Source organism: Protopterus annectens, chromosome 7.part0 (assembly GCF_019279795.1).
Source record: "Protopterus annectens isolate FY-2018-M chromosome 7.part0, PAN1.0, whole genome shotgun sequence".
NCBI classification, from domain to species: Eukaryota; Metazoa; Chordata; order Ceratodontiformes; family Protopteridae; genus Protopterus; species Protopterus annectens.
This window is the reverse complement of record NC_056739.1, coordinates 1,208,426,099-1,208,453,184: the sequence shown is the minus strand read 5'-3', so window position 1 is coordinate 1,208,453,184 and position 27,086 is coordinate 1,208,426,099. Positions and strand designations below refer to the sequence as shown.

Here is a 27,086-nt window from a genome sequence, read left to right as displayed (position 1 = left end):
ATCGACTTTCAGTATGTCCGATGCAGACTTGGACCGGATGATGCAAAGGTTCATCCAAGCCCAGCTGCAGATGGGAGTGCTCTTGCCTCCCCCCCTTTGGGGGGGAGCTCGACACCTTTTTCCCATCCTATTGCTCCTTCTCTGACCCGCTATCTGGGTTCGGAGCATTCGGAGCCGAGCAGCGTTGGAACCGGGGGTGGGTCGGCGCCGACAGTACTTGGTACTTCAGATCCGACCCTGCCCTTGAGCCTGTCGGATCCGACCTCTCAGAGCCGTGGTCCGAGCTTCGGATCCGAGGGATTCAGTGTGCCTTTGGCTCCGTCCAGGTCGGAGCGCACTGGTCCTTCGGATCCGATGGCCTCGGCGCCGGTTCCGATCCTTTCATCGGATCCGAGTGGGAGCCGACTCTCAGAGCCCAGAGAGAGTGGTTCCCCCTCAGCTTTTGATGTTGTGGAGAGGGCTCTGTTGAGAGCATCTGGACCCCCGGTCCTTGTCTCGGCTCCTCCCTGCACTCCCTCTCTGCTGGGCCAGGCTTCCATCACCCGGCCAAAGGGACAGCCTGCTTCAATGTCCCAGATGGTTCCTTTGGAACAGGATGTAGCTGGCGAGGCCTCCTCGGACAGCCCCCCCCGAGGAAGTGCCCTGCAAGCATAAGTGCAAGAGGAGGCACGTGGACTCCCCTGAGTCCTTAACTGAGGACACGGACTTGGAGGAAGGGGAAGGCTCCCCAAGATCACCCCCTGAGGATGTCTCCTTTGGAGACATCATGGAGATGCTGAGGATCAGAGGTGGGTGGTCTGCCCCCAAGTCTTTCTTTGATGAGTCCGTGTTTCTGGAGGCATTTGAAGCAGGCCCATCTACCTCTTGGGTGTCCCCTCCGGCCGACCCCTTGGTGGACCTCATTACCACCAGGGTATGGAAGGATCCAGACACCGTGGAGCCAATACCAAAACGCCCGGACAGAATACTAAGTCCCCTCTCAGACCGGTTGCACTGGAGTAAGGGCCCCCCTGTAGATGCCATGTTGACGGCGGCTGCCACGAAGAGGGAACTAGCTCAGGAGAGCCCCTCAGTTCATCCACCGAGCAAGGAGTCCCGCTCGATGGACCACCTAGGGAAGTGAGTTTTTAGTTCAGCGACCTTCTTGGTAAGGTCTCTGAACTATATGGCACATGTAATCAGGATGCAGTGGGATCTTATCAAAGAATACGCTGCCTCCCCCCCTGAGTCCATGTCGGCGGAGGACAAGCAATTGTACTCCACCTGAATGGCCACTCTGAGATCAATTTCAAATACTTCTATGCGGCTATTGTCCCATGCCACCGAGGGAGCCGCTAGGGCTAGCGGAGCAGGCCTAGTCATGAGACATCAGGCCTGGCTCCGTCATTGTGACTTTGAGGAGCCTTTTAAAGCATCTTTTGTGAACGCCCCTTTTGATGGTTCTGCCCTGTTTGGCAAACCGGTTCGCGAGACTCTTGTCCAGAGCGAGAAGGACGGGAAGACGTTGTCTGCCATCGGAGTCTGCTTCTCTGCTCCCCAGCGGTCCTTTTCAAAGAACCAAAAGGGTCAGAAGAAGATGTGGTTCCAGAAATCGCAACATCCCCAACCCGCTCTGGACAACCAGTCCTTCCATGGCAGAGGAGGACAGGGAGGATGCCGCCCCAGGGGCAGAGGGGCTCCGAGAAACTTTGGGTCCAGAGAACCTTTCTCTGAACGGCCCACACAGCAGCCCTGAAGGGTTGCCCGGCTGCTCCACTCTGGAGGCAGTCGGGGGCGCTTCTTGGAGCACCTAGCGACATGGGAGTCCATCACGACAGACCGCTGGGTGCTTCGCATTATATCCAGAGGGTACAAAATACCATTACTCCATGTCCCCAAATTCAAGAACCTCCCCGATGTACCACCCGATCAGAGGGAGGTCGCAGCAGCAGAAATTCAGCAGCTGCTAAGAAAAAGAGCCATCCAGCCCATCCCCCAAGACCAGCTCGGATTAGGGTTCTACTCCAGGTTTTTTCTGGTGCCAAAAAAGACGGGGGACTTGAGACTGATTCTAGACCTTTCCCGCTTGAACCTGTCGGTAACCAAGGAAAAATTTCGAATGGTCACTCTTCAATCTATTCTCCCCCTTCTAAGGGAGAACGATTGGATGTGCTCTATAGACCTCAAGGATGCATACTACCACATTCTAACGGACAGACGATCCAGGAGGTTCCTCCGCTTCTGGCTGGGAGCCAGTCACTACCAGTTCAGGGTCCTTCCCTTTGGCCTCACCACAGCCCCCAGGGTGTTCACCAAGGTATTAGCAGTGATTGCAGCCCACCTGAGACTCCGGGGAATACAGGTCTTTCCGTACCTGGACGACTGGCTCCTGACCGCCCCAACAAAGCATCTACTCTGCTCAGTCAGAGATTTCTTTCTCTGCCTAGCCCCGCAGTTAGGCATCACCATCAATGCTGACAAATCCCTTCTGGCCCCGACACAAGTCATAGAATTCATAGGAGCCAGAATAGACACCAGAGGACTACGAGCCTTTCTAACGTCCGAGAGAATTCGGAATTTGCAACTCCATGTGCGGGCTATCCTCCAATCAGAGACCCCCACCAGCGGAATTGGTCCTGAGGGCACTGGGCTCCATGGCGGCAGCGATTACGCTCCTTCCATGCGCCCGTCTGAACATGCGGGTACTGCAATGGACCCTTCTTGTGCAATGGTCCTTTCTGTCCCTTCCTCTTCACCACCCCATTGCTATCAGCAAAGCTTGCAGGAGGGCTCTATTATGGTGGCTCCATGCTTCGGACCTCCATACGGGCCGTCCCTTCTGCACCTCTCCCCTTCTCGCCATGGTGACCACAGATGCCTCCCGCCTCGGGTGGGGGGGCATTATTCAGGCAGGACAGTCCAAGGCACGTGGAACGACACAGAGACCTCCCTGCATATCAACATTCTGGAGATGAGAGCAGTGCTGTACGCGTTGCAAGCACTTCAGAATCTCCTCCCCATAGGAACGATTGCAATTCAGTCGGACAACATGTCGGTTGTCTGGTACATCAACAAACAGGGGGGAACCAGATCTTACCCTCTATGCCACGAAGCCATGAGAGTGTGGGATTGGGCTATCTCCACCAACCGCTTTCTGATTGCAATGCACATTCCGGGGCAGACCAACATCCTAGCGGACAAACTCAGTCACACCCTTCTTACCCCATACAAGTGGTCTCTCAATCCACTAGTAGCGAAGCAGATATTCGCAATATGGGGGCAACCCTGCTGCAATCTTTTTGCATCTCCCTCAAACACCAAATGAGGCAATTTCTTCGCTCTGATTCCCCCTCCAGGGGAAACTCCAAGAGACGCTCTGGTGCATGCTTGGCCACCCGGTCTACTTTATGCCTATCTTCCTCTACCACTGATTCTGCAACTCTTACAGAAAGCCTCGTGGTTGGGGAGCAGGATGATCCTCATTGCCCCATTCTGGCCCCGGCAAATTTGGTTCCCTTACCTGTGGTCTCACCTAGTGAATCCTCCTTGGATTCTAGATCCCAGTCCGGATCTAATCTCCCATCCATCGGACTTACCGACCCCAAACCTGGACAATCTGAAACTGACAGCTTGATTGCTCCAGTTCCACTCCTAGTTAGGACTCCTGGTATCTCTTCACCAGTCAAAGCCATCCTTGTGGCAGCGCATAAGCCCTCCACCAGGAAAGTGTACCGCAGTAAATGGAAACGTTTCTCCATCTGGGCGGAGCATCATGATCTAGATCCCTTTACGGCTCCTCTTCCATCCATATTAGACTTCTTAACCGAACTTTTTCAGGAAGGCGCTAGCTGCTCAACCGTCAAAGTGCAATTGGCTGCCATCTCACATTACCATGTGGGACATGATACAGGGCCTTTGATGTCGGCCAAGTTGTGTAAAACCTTTCTCAAGGGCACCTTCTTGCTTAGACCCCCTATAAAAGAAGCCGTACCACCGTGGGATCTTTCACTAGTTCTTCAAGCTTTGACTGCTCCTCCTTTTGAACCCGCTGCTTCAGTAGATCTCAAATTCTTGTCCTGGAAAACAGCATTCCTTGTAGCCATCACTTCTGCAAAAAGAGTTTCAGAGCTTCAAGCTCTCTCTGTGAAGACTCCTTATTTGATCTTTCACCCGGACAGAGTGTACCTTAGGATCAATCCCTCCTTTCTTCCCAAAATAGCATGAGAAACCAATATAAATCAACCCATAAATTTACCGGTTTTCTTCCCTAACTATCAGAATAAAGGAGAGTACAAGCTGCACTCATTAGATGTTCATAGGCAGCTACATTTTTATACTCATAGAACAGCTGGTCATAGACAATCCGACCAGCTGTTCATTTCCTTTGCCAAATTTAATTTGGGGAAACCAATATCAAAAGTATCTCTATCACGCTGGATTTCTCAATGTATCCTATTGGCATACCAAGCCTCTGGGAGACCCGCACCTGAAGGAGTTCACGCACATTCCACTCATTCCATCTCTTCTTCTGCAGCCTTCAAGTCTAGAGTCCCATTGGATGATATTTGTTCAGCAGCCACTTGGGCCTTATCTCATACCTTTATTAACCACTACAAACTGGACGTGATTTCTAGAGGGAGAGTATCCTTTGGCTCTGCGGTGCTTCGCAATATCCTTCCATGATGGCCACCCAAGGTTCAGGTAGCTGGGGACTCTGTCCCACAGGTTGCTGACAAATGAACTCCCTACTTCAGATTAAGAAGTTATGTACTCACCATAACGTTCCATCTGAGTAGGTAGCTTCATTTGTCTGCAACCATCCCCCCCTCCTTCCCCCTGGCCTTCTTCGGATCTTTCTTAGTTGGATACCCGTTTTGGGTATATATTGAGGGGCAAACTCGATCTGAAGTCATGGAGGGTTAGCAGGGGATTATGGGTGAGGGGAGGAGCTAGGAGCTCGGATCCATTAGCTTGAAACAAGTTGCCGGCTCAGATCCGATATCGGATCCAAGACCCACGGGTTGCAGATAAATGAAGCTACCTACTCAGATGGAACGTTATGGTGAGTACATAACTTCTTACTCAGTTCATCTTGTTGTATGTTCAGTGTGAGCAGCACTATTTGCATGCTGGAAAAAGTCCAGAGGTTGCCAGTAACAGCCTGGGCAACAATTCGTTTGAGCTATTCCACACGGGCTACTGAGTCCCTCTTTCCTAAAGATTTGAAACAAGACCTAACATTACCCTAAGAACATAGATCTAAGGTGCACTGACATTATCTAAGCCGCCTCTTCAAGTTACCAACTACAGAATGAGTCTTTTTAAAAAGATCTGCAATCTGGAATACATTTTTACAACACATTAGAAATAAACTATTTTATTTCAGCCTCCAGTCAAAACTAAATCAGCACCTATGCAGTGCATGCCATTGTGGAACCAGTTACTTCAAAACCATGATAACTAAATGTAAGAGAGTTGATAATTATTACATGTACTTTCTTGCCTGAGAAACAATAATCTGCTGCTGACAGTTAACTTTGCAGCTGTTTCATTCAAATTCTTTTTCCTTTGTCATTCCATCACTCTGACTTATTCATTTCAATATGCTTTGCAAAGTGCTTTAAATCATATACAATTTTTTGTTATGCAACAGCAGCTTTCAGTACAGATTAGTATTTGATAGAAATTATCCTGTCTATTCATTTAAAATTTTTAAAAAGTTCTACCATTGTATATAGACAGTTTTCGAACTGACATGATCTTTGTAAGTATACTTCTGTAGATTGCCTTAAAATGTATTATGCCGTTGTCTTGGGTCATGACTGAAAAGGGACTTGTACCAGTTCCTTAACCAGATTAACAAATATCCTGAGTACCGGCTTCATCCCAACTGAGTGGAGGATAGCCACTGTCATCCCTTTGCACAAAGGTAGAATGTCCACTGATCCGGGAAATTATAGACCCATCAGCCTAACTAGCCTGATCTGCAAGGCCATGGAACAGATTATCATGGACATCATTAACAAGGACATTGGCAACCTCCAAACACTCTATTCCACACAGTTTGGCTTTGCCAAGAAGAGGTTATGTCTGTTAAATTTGGTAGACTTCTCTGAGACAGTCACCAAAGCCGTGGATGAGGGTAAGACAGTGCACACTGCCTACCTTGACCTGGCCAAAGCCTTTGACAGTGTTCCCCAGTCAGGCATAATAGATAAATGCTCTCAGCTTGGCATCAATCTGTATGTTACCAGATGGGTAGCAAAATGGCTCACTGATAGAACCCACCTAGTCAAAATAGGGGAAGCCACCTCAAGCATTAGACCCCTAATGAGCAGTGTACCCCAGGGATCAGTCTTGTGGCCTCTGTTATTTGGGATATACTTTTCTATGGTGCAGGCCAAAACCAGTGGGCTATGGCTGACCAAGTTTGCAGATGACTGCAAGCTAGGTGCTGCCATCAATTCCCCTAGTGATGTGGGCATCCTCCAAGAGGGTCTCACCCAAACAAATGACTGGTGCCAAAAACATGGCCTCAAGCTGAATGCCAAAAAATGCATCATCATCCCCTTTAGGGAGAGTGATGTCCCCACAGATTATAACATTAATAACAATGGCCTAAGCATGCAATCAGTCATGAGGGATTTGGGCACCCAGATTGATAGCAACCTGACTTTTGAACACCATGTTGCTTCCATTGTACAGAAAGCTTTCTACATGGCCCACCTCATAAGTAAGGGTATCTCATCCAGGGACAAGGAGGTTATAACATCACTGTATTCTTCCCTTACAAGGCCCATTATTGAGTACAATGCCCTTTTGGGCATGTACCTCACAAAGCACATATAGCAGCTGGAGAGACCACAGAGGTTTCTCACCGGGAGAATCCAGGGCCTGAAACATCTACCATACACAGACAGGCTAAAAGCCCTATCTCTGTACTCAGTTTCATACAGACTCCTCAGAGGTGACCTCTATCTGGCATACAAAACAATCTCAGACCCCAACTTAATGGGACTGCTGCATATCCGCAAGTCAAGCTCCACTCGAGTAACCTGCATGCGTGACCTCAGCCTGGTGTGCAATATCAATAGGACTTGTTGGCAGGACATATTTGTTTCCCAGAGACTGCCCCATCTGTGGAATGGACTCATTTGTGGAATAGACTCCATCTCCACATCAAGCAGGGTACCTCATTATCCCATGTTAAGTGCAACCTAGATAACTGGATGGGAAACAGAAAATACATCCCTGGGATTCCACCTGTGTTCCTGCTGGACAGGGGCAACAGGTGCTGACATGTCTAAACATGGGCTAAACTTTTGGCTAGGCTTATAAGGGCCTCAGGGCCAATAGCCTAGTAACTTCCTATGATCATATGATCCTATGAAATAAAAAAAATAAAATAAGAAAATAAACCCAGCATTGTTTCTAGCCAAGCATGACTTAACTGCTTAAACATTACATGTTACCCTATAGCCCTGAACCTGCTGACTTACTGAGTAAAATTTACCCACTGGTGTCATAATGCATTTATGCAGCCCAGAACAACTAGGGTAACTGCACACTTTCGATCATTAGATTAATATGGGGCTACTACAGGTGCTCATGGGCTATTAGCTTAAGACACACTTGATCGCTGCCACTTGCTCAAAAAATCAAGTGCTCAAACTCCCATTAGCTCGATCTCCCAGTTCTACTAAGGCGTCCATAATCCGACCCTATAAACTATATAGCCCTACCAGAGTTCTAACTCTACCTCTAAAACTCCACCAATTTCACAACCCAAGTCCAGTCTCTGTTTAACCCTAAAGCTCCACTTACCCTCCCCCTCCCTGATCCTAAAGTTCCCGATTGCTCCCTAAAACTAAAACTCCATCACTCCTCTCTAATCCTAAATCCCCCAGTCACTCCCTATCCCTAACCCTAAAACTCCACTCCTACTCTCTAACCCTAAAAGCCCACTCCTTAACCCCAAAATCACACTCCCTAATTGTAAAATCCCCTTGCCACTCCCTCCCCCACAATGCTTGCTTGAATTCATATTTGAGTTTGAGAGTGAGTAGCAGCCTACACAAGCAACAAGGCACTCAAGTTCCTGTCTTTAAGACAGGGGTTTGCAAGTGGTTGGGACTCAAGCTCCTGTAGTAGAACTAGTTAATTGTCTAACTAGTTATAAATATATAATATACAAACTTTGTGATTTGCTTCTGTTTTGCAGATCATTGTGAAATGTGATTGCGTAAGTACAAACTACATTGTAATGCTGATGAATGTATTTTATATGGAATGTCAATACTGCATGGCTAGAAAGATCATGGAAGAAGTCAGTTGTTTGTCTTTATACATTTAAGGATGATAGCCCTCACCCTTTAATATGTCTAAAATAGCATATAGCATATTCAGAGTGTTTTGTACTGAAGGAATGTACTGAGATAATGAATAATATTCCATGAAAGTAATCAAAATGAGTTTGAGTATATCTGTACAGTTTTAATGAAAGCCTACTACAGCTATTAGGCGTGCTAGTACCTACATATACACTCACCTAGAGAGCAGTTTTTCTCAGAATCCTCCTCATTCCACCTGGATTATGAGTGGACAGCTACTTGGTGTAACATTAATAAAAATGATGACCTTGACCTTTGTGGACATTTTTACCATTGAACTGCATTGTTTATGGACATTTTACCTATAAGCTACATTGATCACTTTGCTACAAACATGCTCACTACATCTGAAATTCCCCAATTTCATTCTTATTTTTTTAATTATCTTCCACAGAAGAGGTTGAGGGGTGTATATTATTTCTGTGGTCTATACTGCCATCTACTGGTACAATTTAAGAGTAACTCAAAATTCATACCACAACAATGCCTTTGTATCCAAGCACTTAATAAAAGGAATGAGTAACTCTAGAAATCATCTTCTATTAAGTACAACACAAAATATTATATACCCCTCTACACACATTTAAAACAAAATATGCACATCTGTGAAAGTAGGGCAATGCAATCAGATAATGTTGAAATCTGAAAGAATAAGCATTTCCTTAGCTCAAATCTTATTGCACAAACAACTTGCAATATGAATGTAAACAAAGTAGCCAGCCTAAGCAATGATAGCAACATTTAATGAAAGCTAACACAGTTCTGGGATTAAAAATAATACATATCCATACATCAAGACATTAGGCTTAATATTGTTTGCTATTTTATAACAATACTTGCAAGAAATTAACAAATTCCAACATACATGAGGTTTAGTCATGTAGCAATATATAAAAGTAATTCTTCCTAACTAGTCTACAAAAATGAAATGCATACACTTCTACATGATTACTTTATTTATTAATTTTGTTTAATGGGGTGGTCTGACTGGGCTGTTATAACCCCTTATCAGCAGAGGCCTAAGGGGTAAAGCTTCAGTTACATAATACACACAGTCACCTACAATAAAGAAAGGCAAACAACTAGTAAACAATAACTTAGAGACAACTATAATAAATAAAACTCTGCAACTGGTAAACAATAACTGAAGGATGACTGCAGTAAAGTAAAACATGCAACCATTAGTCAATAAGTGTTAGCTATTATAAGAGTGAATGAGAAATTGTAATACACACTGAGATTCAGGTAGATGGCAGGCATCAAAATTACATTTACATGAGGGAAAGAATCAGCTAGGAGGTGGGGAAGATGAAAGTAGAACAGAGAGATGGGCTGAGAATTACTCAATTAGTACACAGTATCTGTTAGCAGATAGAAGAATGAAAAAATTGTAGTGGATAATGAAGTAGATGTACATAGTAGTGAGCACGAGTTACGATTTACTGGAGGGGAAAAGTTGATGGGGGTGAAGACAGACAGCAGTGGTATATAGAGTAATAGTCAGGGAGGGGGTGAAGACGGACAGTAGGAGTATATACAGTAGTAGTCAGAGAGGTTGCGAAGATAGTTGGAGTATATACAGTGGTATTGAGGGAGGGGGTGAAGACAGACAGCAGGAGTATATACAGCAATAGTCAGGGAGGTGGTGAAGACGGACAGTAGGAGTATATACAGTGGTATTAAGGGAGGGGGTGAAGACAGACAGCAGAAGTATATACAACAGTAGTCAGGGAGGTGGTGAAGACAGACAGTAGGAGTATATACAGTGGTAATCAGGGAGGGGGTGAGGACAGAGCGCAGGAGTATATATAGTATATACTGTATATACTGTTTATACAGACATATATATTGTAATACTATTAAAAATAATTAGACATCATCCTCCTTGCATTGATAACACCCAAAAATCCTGACATCATAGCCATTTAAAAAACAAACAGCTGAGCTAAGACCAAACCCACACTTTATGTAATCACTTTCACAAATAATTCATTCTTTTATATGTTCACTTTCAGATTGCCTGATTAATTTAGTTCAAGTTCATGGGGAGCTGGACCCTATCCTGGTACTCAGTGGATGCAAGGCAAGGAAACTAAATCTGAACAGGATACTTGACTATTGAGGGATTATCAAAGGCTCAGAATATCCAACGCTAATTTATTGAAGATTTAGAATATCAAACCAGCTTTTAATTTTGCAGGTTTACCTGCTCTTTCCCCAGTGTGGTGCAATCATGGAATTGTTGTATATAGTATACAGGGAGTGTTGGGGACAATTTTTTTTTTTTTTTTTTTTTTTTGCGTGTGTGTTTTTTAATGTTACATATTCTGAGGTTCGATATTTTAAATGTCGAACATTCGGTGTTCGATAATGTGGCCTGTAGACATTATGAACTGGAAACACACACACACACACACACACACACACACACATATATATATATATATACATATATACACACACACACACACACACACACACACACACACACACACACACACACACACATATATATATATATATATATATATATATATATATATATATACACACACACCCACACACACTCACACACACACATGCGCACACACACACACACACACACACACACACACACACACACACACACACACACACACACACACACACACCAGTTTCACCCATGGCATGTCTTTGGGATGTAGGAGGAAACAAGATCATCTTGCAGAAATCTCTGTGAACACAAGGGGGGATATGCAGATTCCATACAAAAAAGCTTCTAAGTCAAGAACTGAATTTGAGAACCAAGCGTTGTAAGGCAGCAACATTACCTGCTGCACCAGTGTAGCAAGCATTAAAAAAAGATCCCTCTACGAATGATTACTCTTCCTACTGGCCCTTTATGGAAGTACGTGTAGGTAAATGTACCAAACTGCGTACACATGTAACCTATATACCACCACAGTCATCTCTCCATACACTAGATAACTGGTGGACTAAATTTATTTCATGGGCAAGTATAAAGCATTTCATCTTACTTAGGCCCAACCCACCCCAAAACAATTAAAAAGTATGTCTTACCATGTGGGGCTTTCCAAGATCCGTGGATAGCAAGGGGAAAAGAAATTGCAGATGTTTGCAAATGTTTCTGCAGTTACTTGCAATAGATTTGTTATTTTTTTTATTTTTATGTTTTATTATTATTATTTTTTTTTCCTTCTTCCTAACCATGTTTTTGAGGGGATATTTAGTAAAAGGAAATGGCAGCTTCAGTAAAGTCAGTCTGTCTTGGTCCACCGATTTCATGCCGGAATAGGTGCTCTTCTTTTTTTATTAGGCTATCCCTATGCATCAGTTCCCTCTCTTTGCAATGTCATATGTCCAAGGTGAACTGCTGAGTCTCCAAGCAAAAAGTGAATATGTATTTTCCTCATCTTCCTTAGCCTCAACATAAAATATTTAAACCATCTTCAAACAGTATAAGCCAAGTATGCTAATTGATTATATTAGGTAAAACCAGGCAACAGGACATTTATCAGACTGCAAAAGGCAAATGTCTTCCAATAATAACACAAAGGTCAAGCCTTCTTCTGTGTGCTCTTATCTATAAACTCTTAAACAATTACTATATCTCACTAGCAAAAAAAGTAAAAACTACATTCCCTAGAAACCCACAAACCCACACACAGACACACATCTGAGTTTCTGTATATGCATGAAACACTATGTTTGTCTGTCTCTGCACCTGTCTGTGTATGTGTGTGTGTGTGTGTGTGTGTGTGTGTGTGTGTGTGTGTGTGTGTGTGTGTGTGTGTGTGTGTGTGTGAAATATTAGGCAGATGATCTATTTTACATCAAAAACATAAATATATTAATAATAAAAGAAATACAAAATTTAACAGAGAGCCCATTTTATAAGCACAATCCTCTCTTGAAGGGTGGGTGATAGAAGGGAAATAACAGACCTTCTAGGAGTGGGGAGACACTCTGTATCTGGCTTTGTGTCCCACAACACTCCTGGTGGTCCATTATTTCTCTGTAATGCTCATTCTCTCAGGTATCCTTCCTTGTTTATTCTACTTGTTTGCCTTTGAGCTGGTTCATGGCTAAATAGCACCATAAGACCAGTTCACACATCCTGTTAACAACTACTTCTTCTTCTTCTTTTGGCTTTTCCTGGTTAGGGGTCGCCACAGTGGATCACCTGTCTGCTCATGATTGGCAGTGGAGTTTTACAGTGTCGAGTTGCCAGCCCAGCGCCCAACCTTCCACAGAAGGCACACATACGCACATACTCACACCTAGGGCCAATTTAGAGTGCCCAATCATCCTGTTAACACCTACTAACGTAAGTAAAATGCTGTATAGAACTACAAAACAAGGAAATAAGAAGGATTTTTAACTGGGGACATGTCCAACAAGTGACTGTATTACAATCTCCAAACCGGGGGATGTGCCCGACAAGCGACTGTATTACAGTCTCCAAACCGGGGGACATGACAGACAAGTGACTGTATTACAGTCTCCAAACTGTGGAACATGCCCAACAAATGACTGTATTACAGTCTCTAAACTGGGGGACATGCCCAACAAGTGATTGTATTACAGTCTCCAAACCGGGGGACGTGCCCAACAAGTGAATGTATTATAGTCTCCAAACTGCAGGACATGCCCAAGTGACTGCCCGACAAGTGAATGTATTACAGTCTCCAAACTACAGCACATGCCTGACAAATGACTTGCTGGTAGTGTCATAATAGCCAGCATGATGTACTACATAATTTCTTTGTTAAGCTATATCTATAACCAAACTGAGAAGGAATTATTCTTGGAATTCTGACTCCATGAAAGTTTAGGATCACCTGATTTGAAGGGATATTTTAGAGGTACACAGTTAAGACTCCTATATATTACACAAGCAGAAAAATACAATTCAAAGTGGAAAGCAATGATGATGAAGCGCGGGGGGGGGGGGGGAATTCAAGAATTAAGTAAAGAGTGGAATTTTGGATACAGATGCTTAAGGAGAATAACATCAGGCATACTGAATATTATATTCATAAAGTAGCAGAAAGAATACTAAGAATTAAGCCAACATAGAAATGGAGAAAGGAGATTCTGACAATAAGGATATCTGCAATTAGGGGGTACACAGAAGAGGCAAGAGGCTGCTGAAATTTATTGGAGGAAGCTGGCAAAGGAATCAAGGTATTGGGAACAAATAATTAGAGAGAGAAAGGTAATAGCATGGGAAGAGGCCAAGAAGACATTTGGACTACAGGCTAGAGACTGCCTTCCCTATCAGGAGTGATATCAGAATACAAGCAAAGAGAAAGGGATAGAGGAATCCTAAATGAAAGATCTGTACTGGTTGAGTTTTTAGATGAATCTAGAACAGAAGCTGCTGTTGAAAAAAGGATAATTAGTAGGCGTATAAAATATTGCATAATAACTATAGGAATCAATCAGAGGAGGTCAGAAAAGATTGGGAAGACAGAGATTCTATAAGCAAGTCACAAAGAAATAATGGGAGGATGTATGTATGCCTCCCAAGTATGCAACAAAGTCTAGAAGATTTAGGATTTTTGCTTGCAAGTATTTATCTAGGTATTTTTATACCCCCAGTAATCTCCAAATAATTTTCCTCAGCTAGATGGCAAATGTTGGAAGTATGATGGGGAAGAAAGAGGTAACTAGGAACATATGTTTTGGGAATATAATGAGATGGCAGACTTCAGCCGCGGTGGTACAGCAGTAGCATTGTTGCCTCACAGCAAGAGGTTCACCATAAAAATCGACTGCCAATCATTAGCGGACTGGAGTTCTGCTGTGGCGACCCCTATCTGTGAAAAGCCGAAAAGACAAACAATGAGATGGCAGACTTCAGAAATTCCCTACAGAGTAAACTGTCAGAAATATTGGGTGAGCAAATGGGTGTAGCTAAGGAAATCATTTTTTGAAGCTGGGCTGCAGGATCTGAATTGCCTAGATATAGGAAGGCCTTACTAATTTTAATTCCTGTGGCTGTCAAAAAGCAATTACTAGAAAATGGAAATCAAAGTCTAAACCAACTGTATTTGAAGTTTTGAGTATTGTAGCAGAGATAAAAGAACTGGAAGTGTTATCTTTAGAAAAGGGTAGCGGCAAATTACAGCTAAAATGGAAATTGTGGGAACAACGCATGCAGAATAATATTTTTGGAAGAGGAGTGAGATTTAAGGGAAGGCAGGTATTGAGCAATTTATGCAATGTTGGATTGATGATAGTTCTAAAAACATATGCAATGTAAAATGTTTGTAACTAAGAACATGTTAATATGGTTTGTTTTCCTTTATATAAATGTATGTTTGCCTATGTCTTAAGAAGTGATAATTCAATGAAGATGTTAAAAAATAAGAATTAGCTTGCATTTCATGGCAAATACTATTGGTATGCCTTATTGGGTTAAATGGAAAGCAAACAATAACTTCAGTGTTATCTACCTCAGACATAATGTACAGTACCTCAGTTAATATCCTGCATACAAATAGGGGATTCTGCCAAATTCCTTCCCAGTTCAGTGGTGCTTGCTGGGGTATCAGTTTTTTTTATTTCATTCAGCATGTCTTCATCACTTATTATGGAATCAACTATTGTAGAGTTATTCCTTCCAGTACTATTTGCTACACCAATATCATTACTGAGCAAATTCAGAGACCTCATTCCAAAATTCACTTCTTCAGCTTCAGAAGACTTGATCTACTTTGGCACATTGACTCTGACTTCTGCATTTTAAAAACCTGATGAAATATCTGTAGAGAATAAAAGGGCCAGTTATTTTTATTTTGTTTGAAATAAAGTTTCTAACAGGTTTTCCTGTTCGATTCTTGTCTGGAGTGCCTTCTGTTGGAGTCTGCATGTCCTCCCCGCATTCGAGTGGCCTCCGAAAGACATGCGTGAATGGGTGTGCCTTCGCTGAAGGTTGGGCGTCGGGCTGGCAACTTGGCACCATAAAAATCTACCGCCAATCATTAGCGGACCGGAGTTCTGTTGTGGCGACCCCTCACCGGGAAAAGACAAACAACAACACCTGAATGTTCCTCACTGTTATTTTCTCCACATTTGATTTTTTTGTTTTTTTTGATACTAGAGTGTGGTTTATTGGTGAACCCTACATTTTTACTACTTCCAAACATTAAAATAAATGTCATTTAAGTTATGAAATATGTTACACAAATCACCCAGCACAGAATGCTATGTGAGAATGGAAATTTCAGACAGATTTTCTGTCTCCATGTTACACAAAAAGATACAAAACATTCCATACATGCTGGTACAACGTTAAGTGTTTGTATGTTGAGAAGGCCTGATTGAAAAGTTCATAATGCCTTGACATGGCAGGTCTGTCTTCATAACAGGAATTCCATTAGCACCCATCCAGACTGCAATTTGTGCAGGTTCAGTTTTGAAGTGGTAAAGAAGAAGAGAGGAGTCTGTTTTGCTCAGACTTTTGCTTAATTGATATATATTGTAAATCTTTAGCGATAGGAGATGCTGCACGGGAACAAACTATCACTTTTTTTTGGTATAATATTAAAATAATAATAAGTTGATTGTGATGCCACAATAAATTATTTTGGTTACCATAGGCATTTGAAAGCTTTGTTTTCTTGTACCCAAAGTTTGTTGTTGTTGTATCTTTTGGCTTTTCCCTGTTAGGGGTTGCTACAGCGGAACTCCGGTCCGCTAATGATTGGCAGTAGATTTTTACGTACCGACTTGCCAGGCCTGATGCACAACCTTCAATGAAGGTACGCCCATTCACGCATGTTACCACAAAGAAGACGCTTTAGCTGAGAATCGAACAGGACAACGTCTTACTGTGAGGCGACAACGCTACCACAGCACCACCACCGCAGCTTCTTGTACCCAAAGTTTAATGAAGGAAAACTGATCTACATCTGTATATCTCACTAAACAAATATCCTGTAGGCACATTCACTTATGAAGGATAGAATTAAACAGGACAACCACTGACCAGTTCTAATAACAACTATAACCCTAGATCATAACCCTTTCTGTAATGTGTCAGTTGTTGCTATAATCTCACAATTATATTATCTGTAGCACATCAACATCTTTTGTTGTTTGCAATCTGTATCTACTAAATGATGTGAACTGTCTTTGACTATGTGTTCTGTCAGATGTACTTCAGACAGTCTAGGTTTCCTTAGTTTACTTTCTTTTAATTTACCTGTTATGTAAGATAACTGTAATTGTGATTTATTCCTTTAATGTTTATGTTGTACATTTGGCACAATGTACATTGGATAGTAAAAGTTATAAAAAGCATGGAAAGCACAGCTGTATTTCCTTGTCTTTTACTTACAGGAGCTGCTGCTCAGATGGTGCACATATCTGTGTATGTGTTGACTTGTGCATACACTTAACAATTTCGGCATACACCTAACAACTTCTGCATATACCTAACAACTTGCGCACATGCATACATTACAGTTCTCGCCTTTTCAAAACAGAATAACATAAGAATGAGAGCAGGTGGCACAATAATGCAGAGGCCGGCATCTCTGATTCACAGCACTTGGTTCTGTGGTTCAGGCATAGCTTGGCTTTTATTTGGAGTCTGCATGCTGTCCCTGTGTCTGTGTCATGCTTGTTTTAATCAGGCACTGCATAATGTACAATTTCTCAGATAATAGTCTAAATACAAAAAGGGGGTTCTGTCAAAAGTCTTCTTCCCTGTTCTGCTTGCTGGGGTATTAGTTTTTTTTTATTTTACTCAGCATGCATTCATCTCTGATTATAAGGGGGGGGGGTGATACCCTTCCCAAGGTGTATTTGTGTGCACGAGTGCATGTGAATTCTGCAATAGACTGGCATCCAATCTAGAAATGTTTTTCTGCTTTATGCCTAGTACTTGCTGAGATAGGCTTTGTCTCTTCTATTACCCTGAGTAAGAAAAAATGGATATCAGAAAATGAATAACAAACTGTAAGCAGTGGATCTTTAATTAATATGCATTTTAGGTTACTTTATCAAAAGAATATATTGTTGAGCTGTGCATGAAGTTATTGTTTTTGAACTATCGATCTTGAAACCCAGATATTTTGTTATTTGCATTTAAATAATGGATTGGTCTAACATAGTAAAATATATCAATCCCACAATAATTAACCATGTTTATTTATTGGCACTAATAACTTTCATTACTCATTTTTGTTGTTATTTATATTGCTGCTTAATCAAAAATTAGACAAATCTCATTGATAAATCTATCACCGCAGGCACACAGTGCAACATCTTTGTTGCCCCACTGGGCTTGGAATAATCACCTAGCTAAGTCTTGCTGGGGTGTCCCCTACTGGGAATGCTGTAGTACCAGTGTTATTAGCACTCATTGCTCCTGCATGACTAAGACCCTGCATCCTTGTCTGGCCTAGACTCTGGTCTATCATCTCTCTTGTTATGGGAAACTATTCATGTCTGTCTCTGGAAATGACCTTATCCATGGTGGGAGTTGAACCTGGGTCATTTGTCTTCATCTGGAAGTGGTCCTAGTCTTCTGTTTTTCTTTTACAGGTCTGGAAATACATAATGCATATATCTTGGAAGCTGCCGTCAAAGAGTAGATGGGAATGGTTATCACTTTTCCATGGTAAAATATTGATCATCAGGCAGCTTTTCCATTCTCCACTGTCTAGTAACTGGCTGCATTTCACTCATTAATTGAACATTTCTTAAATGGGATGTTCTAATTTAATTGCATAAGCTGTCTATTCAATGTCTTAGTGTTAATTGTGTAGAATATTGATGCAGAGGTTGGATCCTGTTGTTTTTCCCTAATACTTCTGAGGTAAGCTGTACTTTTTTTTACAGTTTAGGGAATTATGTAGTAGCGTTTTTTTGTAGTGCAGTTAAGGTTAGTTTAAAATCACTAGGTATTGTAGTGCTTCAATTAAGTTACATAATTTATTTACTAGTTTTTATTTTAGGTTTGATTTCCTGATAATGTCATTTTCTGATTGGCAGGTTACATTTGTTTGTTTGTTATAGTTGTTAACTAAGATTATCCAGCTGATAAATTCCAATTTTTGCGGGAGTGTCAGGGAGAAATCCTTCAATAAATTACTAAGACATAATATATTACAGTGAATATACTTACAGTTCGGTATAAGATAGTAAATTATACTCATAAAAAGAACACACATGACAGAAAATGGGTCAGGGTTAAATGACAAAATGTACCAGTGATTTAAACAATGCATCAACAGACTATATTTTCCAGAAGTTCTGGAGGAATGTTTAATTTTGTTTGCATTAAATACTGTCAAACATCTAGAATGAACGTATCATGGGATCATCAGGGAGGTGACATATTATTGGGGGATGATGGGAAGTCTGTTATTCACAGAGAAAGATACTCACACTGTATGCTGCAGTGGTGATGAAGGGGAAAGCAAAGACAATTAAGGACAGTAGAAAATACAATGAATTAGGGTGAGATGAAAAAAAGGCTTGCCAGATGGAAACCATATTAAAAAATCAGGGGCACTTAAAACCTTCCTGGGAATAGGAAGAGCGTGACTCTATAGATGACAAAAGTAACAGAAATGATATAAAAGTAAGTTATACTGAAACTGATGCTACAGGATGTAATGTGCAGAAGAAAGTGTGTTTGGTAAAGTGGTATTGGTCAAGTAAATGTGTCAGTGTCAGCAAATATTAAAAATGCATAAATATCTGAAGCTCCAGAATCATTTGAAGAAGAAACAGGGAGTGAATTTGATATTAAGAAAACTATGTCTGTAAATGGAGAAGTTATTAAACTACAGAATGTACATAGTGTAATAGTTACAAATGATATAAAAGGTTCTTAAAGGTATTGGAGCCACCCAAAAGTAGTTTTTGTAGGACACTGGACATTTACTTTGACATATCGTAAAAGACTTAGTATTTTCTGTATATTAACCGAACATTTTTACATGGTATGGCCTTTTTCTTCACATTAGTTGTAGCACAGCCATTCTGGAGAAACAGGAAGAATGTCGATATTGAAAATAATGATGGCAGTAATAGGGCTGATGAAATGTGAGGAATACTGAAACCGATGCTACTGAACACGCTACACAGAAAGAAAATACCTTGGATGAAATGTTCTGAATTCAGGAAAATGTCAGAGGCTGCAAATACAGAAATGTATAATACAGCTGAAGTACAGGAATCAGAAGAGGAAATGACCTACACAACTGAGGAAGATGAAGAGGGAGCATCAGTTGGGCCTTAGAAAAAATATAGAGAATGTAACAGCATAGGAAAGGAAAAGGCCACCTTCACAGGGTTAGGAGTTAATGTGAACAGTAACATTGGATTTGTGTAAAAATGTACCTGCAGATACAAATGGCTTGATGGAGATAAGATTTTTAACATAAATACAGAGGCCATTTTCAGTGATTATTTGGAACTAGACTGAGAGGAATGTTCAAGATAAGAGTAGAAGAACAAAAGGATGAAGATGTTAGATATCATAGTTAGTATGCCTGGAAGGGCAATACTGGCAGATATCAGAATAAATAAAAGGGTAAGGTTAATCGCATTGTATGCTTACACTACTATAAGATTAACAGAAATGTTTTATAGTGGTATTTCAGTGTAATGCAGACAAAGTGGGGAGAGTTACGTAGGTATGAAAATGTAAGGAGTAGGGAAGACATATCAAATATTCATCAAAAAGACAAAGACGTATTACTTTTTCCATTCATAAATGTTTACAAATAGAGGACAGGAAATAGGTTTTACAGATAATATAGCAGTATGGGCTACTTTCAGTAAAAATATAGAAAGAAAAAAAGGTATGAAAAGTTTAGCAAACGTAGAAAAACACATGACATGAAGGAATAACTCAAGAAGTTATGTGAAAATAATGTTGCCATGTGACATCTGTATAAATCATGGACAAATGCTGGGTAAGCTTTAATGGAGAATATGAACAGGAGCAGGAATATAAAGAAGAGGAAAAGGGACATTATAAGGGAGAGGAAAGTGCGATATAGAAATGTGTTTACTAAATACAGTTCACTAGCAAGATAAAATAGTGAATATTATAGAAAAGGGTGTTTGAGAGAGAGAGAAATAGTGAAGTCTGTTGCTCAGAAGAAACAAGAGGTGTCGCATGCGTTAGAAAATGAGATACAGAATAATGAGGTCATAATAAATGAAATACTGGTAGGGGCAGATAATAGGGACTGCAGCAAGATATGTTAAAGAAATGTGTTCTGCAGAGAAGAAGGAAGGAGAACGAGATGGGAAGTGAAAACAATAAATGATGAGAATGGAAAATGTGCAAAATCTACTACATTAGCTGAATAAGGACTAGTACTGAAAGAGATCAATGGATGTGGCTCTCCTGGTACACATACAATGAGCGCTTTATTTCATAAACAAATTAAAGAAAATAAAAATACGCATTGTACAGAAGTACTGGATGAATCACTGACAGAAGGGATAAAAGAAGAAATATGTTTATAAATAACATTTACTAGGAAAAAGGAAACAACAAAGAAAATATAAACCATTTGAGGCTGGTTGCACTTTGCAATCTAGATTACAAACCTGTGATAAATATTACCCAAAACATAATTAATACAGTCTTCATAGGTTTATAGTTATATACTAGGCTAATGAGCACCAGGGCCTTTATAAGCCTAGCTATGCAATCCAACCCAATTGTGTCCCTGTGTATCATGCGTGTTTATTAGGAAGGCGTATCTTAGTTAGGAAGTTTCTAGAGGTTATGTGGGGGGGGGGGGGTATATACGTTTTGACATTACCGTCTGCCTCTGTCTATCAGAAGCATGGGGCCAGACCATTAGTGAATTTCCTATTTCCCATCCATTAGTCAAGGATACTCTTAAATAAGGTTAGGATTAGGAATTGACTCTGCTTCACATGGATGGGGACCCTGTTCCAGACCATCCTTGCTGAAGGTAGAATGCTGCATAATGCAAGGCAAATACCTGCCTGTAGTGCATATTCAGAAAGATCAACAATGTTTCTCTTCATATAGTCCAGGGAAATACATGGACTATGATAAAATCATACTGCATGTGTAACTTGGCAGATCCTGGCTCCAGATAAGCAATTAACCGTTATCTTCTTCGTGTTCATTTTGCTGACTGGGGCATCTGTGTGTCATACAATGGACTCCCCTATGAAAAGAATTCTGGGTAATGTGCTGGCTTGTCTTATGGGCTGTGCTCATGGGGCTCCACTGAGTGTAGGAGTATGTGTGGTGGTGTTGTTTTTGGTGAGTGCTTTAGAGATTGCTGACAATAGGCATTACCATGTATAGGCTTAGGAGGTCTTTGTGGTTTGAGAAGATTGCTTTTTAGTACCTCAGTATAGGTTGGTCTATGTGTGTGTGGTAGACACTATGTGTGGTCAATGTAGTGTATGTGTTCTTGACAACCTTGTTTGTATGCAAGATTTTTGCCTCCAATGAAATTATGTAGGTGCATCTCTCACATACTGTGTTTGTTTTTTTAAGGATTAAATGGTGGACTACTGTAGGTTATAGACTGGGTTATACAGAGATCTGTTTGGGTAGTTTCTGTGGTTTGGCACTAAACTAGGTTAGGTTGTGCAAATATTTGATAGTAGTGCTGATTAATGTGCAAACTAGCTGCTCTAAGCTTGTCTCTGCATAGTGGCTTTGTTTTGGCCACACTAAATTACAAGTTTCAGTTGTAAGGGAAGTTTTATACATAAAATTTCCTGTCTGGGCATTTGTGTCTGTAAAGGGTGCTGATAACTTCTTGATATAACAACAGCAAGAAAGGCTGCTTGCGAGTGTAATGCTACAACAAAACTTAAACTACCCTGACAAGGCAATATCAAGTATTAGGAACCTTTAGAACGATTTAAAGGCAAAATCAACAAATAAAGAAAGAATAAAGCAGTAGCACTCTAAACAGTAATAGGACTAATGCATGACCCCCTTAGAGTTGGCTAGGTTGCCAAACAGATGGTAGCTCTGGGAAAATGAGCAGATGACAATTTGTAGTAAGGGAAGTTTACTCAAGTGCGATACTGTTATGCTGGATGGGCACTTAGTATTATGGATATATGGAAAACAATGTGTGGAAAGTACTTAAATAGGTTACAAAACAGACAATAGCAATGAAAGAAGGGAGGGAGGGACTTTGGAGGCCAGATTAACAGAAGGGGTGGAAACCAGAGACACAGACTTTTAAAACCACAAAAATAAAAGTTTAGGAGAGATAGAAAAAAATCAAACTGGAGCTCAAGTCCTGTGGTTAGAATTTCTGAAACTTTTAGCTTAATGCCTCAGGTGTGTGTGTGTGTGTGTGGGGGGGGGGGGGGGGCAGACTCAAGGAACAGGGAAAAAAGAGTAGCAAGGCAAACAGAAAGGCACTGAAACACAACTTTAAGCAGGTAAACATAGCTATAAAAAGTATTGAAGCTACTACTACAATCTCACCACGGATCAATGCACCATATTACTGGAATACAACTTTAAGCATGTATATACAACTATGAAAGTACTGAAGCACAAATCCTGGGGCAAGCAGAATTCACAATTCTACCACTACTGCAATCCTACTCCAGACTAAGGCTCCAGACAATGCAGAAATTTACCAGTAATGCTGTAACAAATGACTAAATGAGGTTCAAATCTAACAGCAGATCACAATCCTGCCACAACTTTGAAAGAAGCTTACAATATTGTCCACGCTGGGTTCGAAAGAAAAAAAGCTACATTTTATATGTAATTCTACTTATGGAACTAGAAATCAGTATAATGTCTAAACAATGCTAAAGTCTTGCAGTAATACACAATCGTCACATAAACATAAATTAACATAAAAAACTAAGATCCCAAAACAAACTAAAAAAACCGCAAAGAGATAAATGGACAAAAAGCAGAGAAGTACAAAAAAGTATCACCACACATGTCACTATAAATTCAACTTAAACTATTTAAGCAGAATTTAAATAAAATACTTTTCCCCCTTTTGATGAAAAATATGTATCTCAGAACTCTCAGAATCTTAAACAAAAGACCCTGGGTGGATATTGTTCTGTGCTAAATACAGCAGACTTGCTAGAGAGGTATTTGATCAACTGGGTATATAACATAAGAATTTATGGCTAGATGTGATAGTAAGTCAGTGTTTTGGACAAAAAAACGAAAATATAGAGATACAGCAAAGATACCCTGACTGGGGTTATATTTATACTGATTATGAATGTGATTATAGAAAGCACTAAGAAAAGATTAGAAGAAAATAATTGGGAAACAGAGGCTGTTCTAAAGTTACTGAATCTTCTTCTTCTGGTTTTTCCCAGTTAGGGGTCACTACAGCGAATCACCTGTCTGCTCATGATTGGCAGTGGAGTTTTACGGTGTTGAGTTCCCAGCCCAGCACCCAATCTTCCACAGAAGGCACACACATGCACGCACTCACACCTAGGGCCAATTTAGAGTGTCCAATCCACCTACAGCATGTCTTTGGGATAAAACCAGAGCACCCGGAGGAAACCCACGTGACCACAGGGTGGACATGCAGACTCCACACAGAAGGCACCCCAGCTGAGGATCAAACTGGAGAACCTCTTGCTGTGATGTGGCAACACTAACCACTGCACCACCGTGGCCACCCTCTCTAAAGTTACTGAATCTATGCTGTCTTATTTAGATGTTGTTATTGTGACTGAAAAAAAAACAATCATTGGATTAAAGATTTAACTAAAGGTGAAGAAATACAATTGTATAAAATAGGTTTAACAGTTAATAAAGAGAAACGTTAGGAAAAGGTGATAGGGTGAAATGGGGTATACTTTACTGAGACAGGTATAAAATTTGGAAAAAAAGGTAAAATGTGGACAGAGGATGGGATAAAATATTAGAGAACATAAAAATTGTACTGTGAAGAAACTCCAATTATTAATTTAAGAAGAAAATTTATCTGATAAATGGTTTAATATTGAGAAAGCTGGCATATTCTAGAAATATAAATTTGTTTCCTACTAGGAGTGAAAATACATTTTGGTGTTAACTTTTATATTTGTTTTCCGAGGATGCATATTACATCCTGTAAAAAAGTAGTAGTTTATAACACAAAAGGAAAGGGGTGGGTTAGGGTAAAAAAAAGTATTAAATATAACACCATTGCATTGTTTCTTAGCTGTGTTAATGAAGTAATTATGACTATGATATATTACGGTGTATACTAATGAATAATGAAAAAGAAATAGAGAAAATATTATTTTATTTACATTTATCATTGTTATAGAAAGAAAGATATGATGAAGTACTATATAACATGCACTGGGGTGAGTGATTTAATTAAAAATATTACATTCTGGTTATAAAAAGAGTGGGAGACAGAGACAGAAGCACAAAAGATGAAGGAAAAAGATGTAATAATGTGTATACTGTGTCTGTGTGGGTCTGCTTCATATGACCTAAATTTCATTTGACTGAAATTCATTTGACTGAGACCATAACACTGAAGGTTCAAAAGACTGAAAACTCATTTGACTGAAACTCATAACACTGACACATTAAAGTAAAAGGTATATGCCCTTTTCCCCACTGTAGTGCGATCCTGGAGTTAGTATATATAGTTGGGGGGTAGGGGGCACAGCCCCCCACATTGGAGTAAGTATATATAGTTAGGGGTGTGTGTGTGTGGGGGGGCAAAGCCCCCCACATAGTTTAGGTAAATATTGTTTTCTGCAAAGAGTTATTCATTGATGTTATAAATATCCATGTGTATGATTTAAAATGTATAACTGTGTGCCCTCCACACCCCCCCTAACTATATATACTAACTCCAGGATCGCACTACAGTGGGGAAAAGGGCATATACCTTTTATTTAATGAGTCAGTGTTATGAGTTTCAGTCAAATGAGTTTTCAGTCTTTTGAACTTTCAGTGTTTTGGTCTCAGTCAAATGAATTTCAGTCAAATGAAATTTAGGTCATATGAAGTAGACCCGTCTGTGTATGTGTGTGTGTGTGTGTGTGTATGTGTGTGTGTATATATATATATATATATATATATATATATATATATATATATATATATATATATATATAGTGTGTGTGTGTATTTTATATATATATATATATATATATATATATAGTGTGTGTGTGTGTGTGTGTGTGTAGATTATTGCTTACAAAATAAATCAATTAAAAACTTATTGTTGACAAGTTCCATGGTTTCTTTTACATTCACCTAAGCTGCTACCAACTCATCAAGATGGGATCTTGGTTTAATGTCTCATCCAAACTATGGCACTTCAGGAATAAAGAGCCCCCATCCATGGTTCACTACAGTGTCAGTACTAGAAAATTAATCCAAGTACCTGACATGAGAAAAGAAGTCACAACAGTCTGATTTGTTTCATTAGAGGGGGGCGTGCTGCCTGCTGAGCTACTAACAGTTTTCTTTTTACTTTTCTTAACTGTGCTTAGCTACAGTGCTTGAAAGGGGGAGTTTTATTGGTTGGGAGGGTTGATGAAATGCAAAGAGTGGTGATACATGTTCTGAAGGGGTCTATATTAGTTTACTGAAGTCACTCTTCAGCGAACACACATTCATTGACCCGTATTCATCGAAAATCACTTCTGTGATTCGCTGAATACTCCCAGGACAAAGAAATACTTGCCCTGCAGCACTTTACCCTTTTCTCCACTGTAATGCGATCTCAGAGTTGGTATATATAGTTAGGGGGTGTGGGGGCGAATCTCCCCAGTTGGGCTGGTTAGATTTAGCTAGATTTGGGTCTGCTGTGCTGCAGGGCAAGTATTTCTTTGCTCTGGGAGTATTCTGCAAATCACGGAAGTGATTTTTGCTGAATATTGGTCAATGAATATGTGTTTGCTGAAGAGTGACGTTGGCAAACTAATATAGACCCTATAAAGGTGCTCACAAAGTGCTGCTAAATAAAAAGATGTCTATGCTTTGCATTAGATATCTTTATCACATTAATTTTTCAGTTCAAGTTGTTAGCATAAATAAGTTTATCAAATATCTGACCATTAGTAAGTACTTGTAATAGTAATTCAGTACTACTGCCTTGTAAAAAGTTTGGCACAATTATGTGAAAACTATAAAGAATAGCCATTAAAGACAATTGCCTGTGTCCCAAATCACACTGTGTAAGTTGTTTTACAATAAGAATATTTCTGAAAATCTTATGTGGTGTGTATAATCACTCATTCCTTTTTAGTAATATTTTACTCTATCAGCCACCAAGATGACAATTGGTCAGTATTAGGTTTCCTTTTTACTTGCTACCCCACAATGTTATTTCTATCTTTTTAGCTAACTTCTCAAATGAAAATGGCTCTTTCACACATGAGCTGGTCTTGCAACTCTCTGTTATATATTTGAGCTGGTATACATCGCATAATAAAACATTAGTAAATGCAAACAGGTCAGATACTCAGTTCAGTGTATCTTTTTACTTAGAGTAGTGGAAATTCCTGTTAGGTACACACCTGCATGTGTAAACTAGAGCACACACTACACTATGTTATTGTTTGAATGGTATATTGTGGTACATGCTGGGTCACCCTAAAAATGGTACAATAGCATTTTGTTACATAATGTATAAGTTGTATTAATCAAACAGTCGATTAAGTGCTGCTGTTTTATTCTGCAGTCAAACTGTTATTTCAGTTTGGATTGTGTCTGCACTTTTCCTT

General features: G+C 40.4%; 1 protein-coding gene across 2 annotated transcripts in view; it reads right to left on the bottom strand.

Moving 5' to 3' along the window:
• Positions 1-27,086, bottom strand: part of LOC122806973 — a 362,457-nt gene that overhangs the window by 143,734 nt on the left and 191,637 nt on the right. The window lies entirely within an intron of this gene.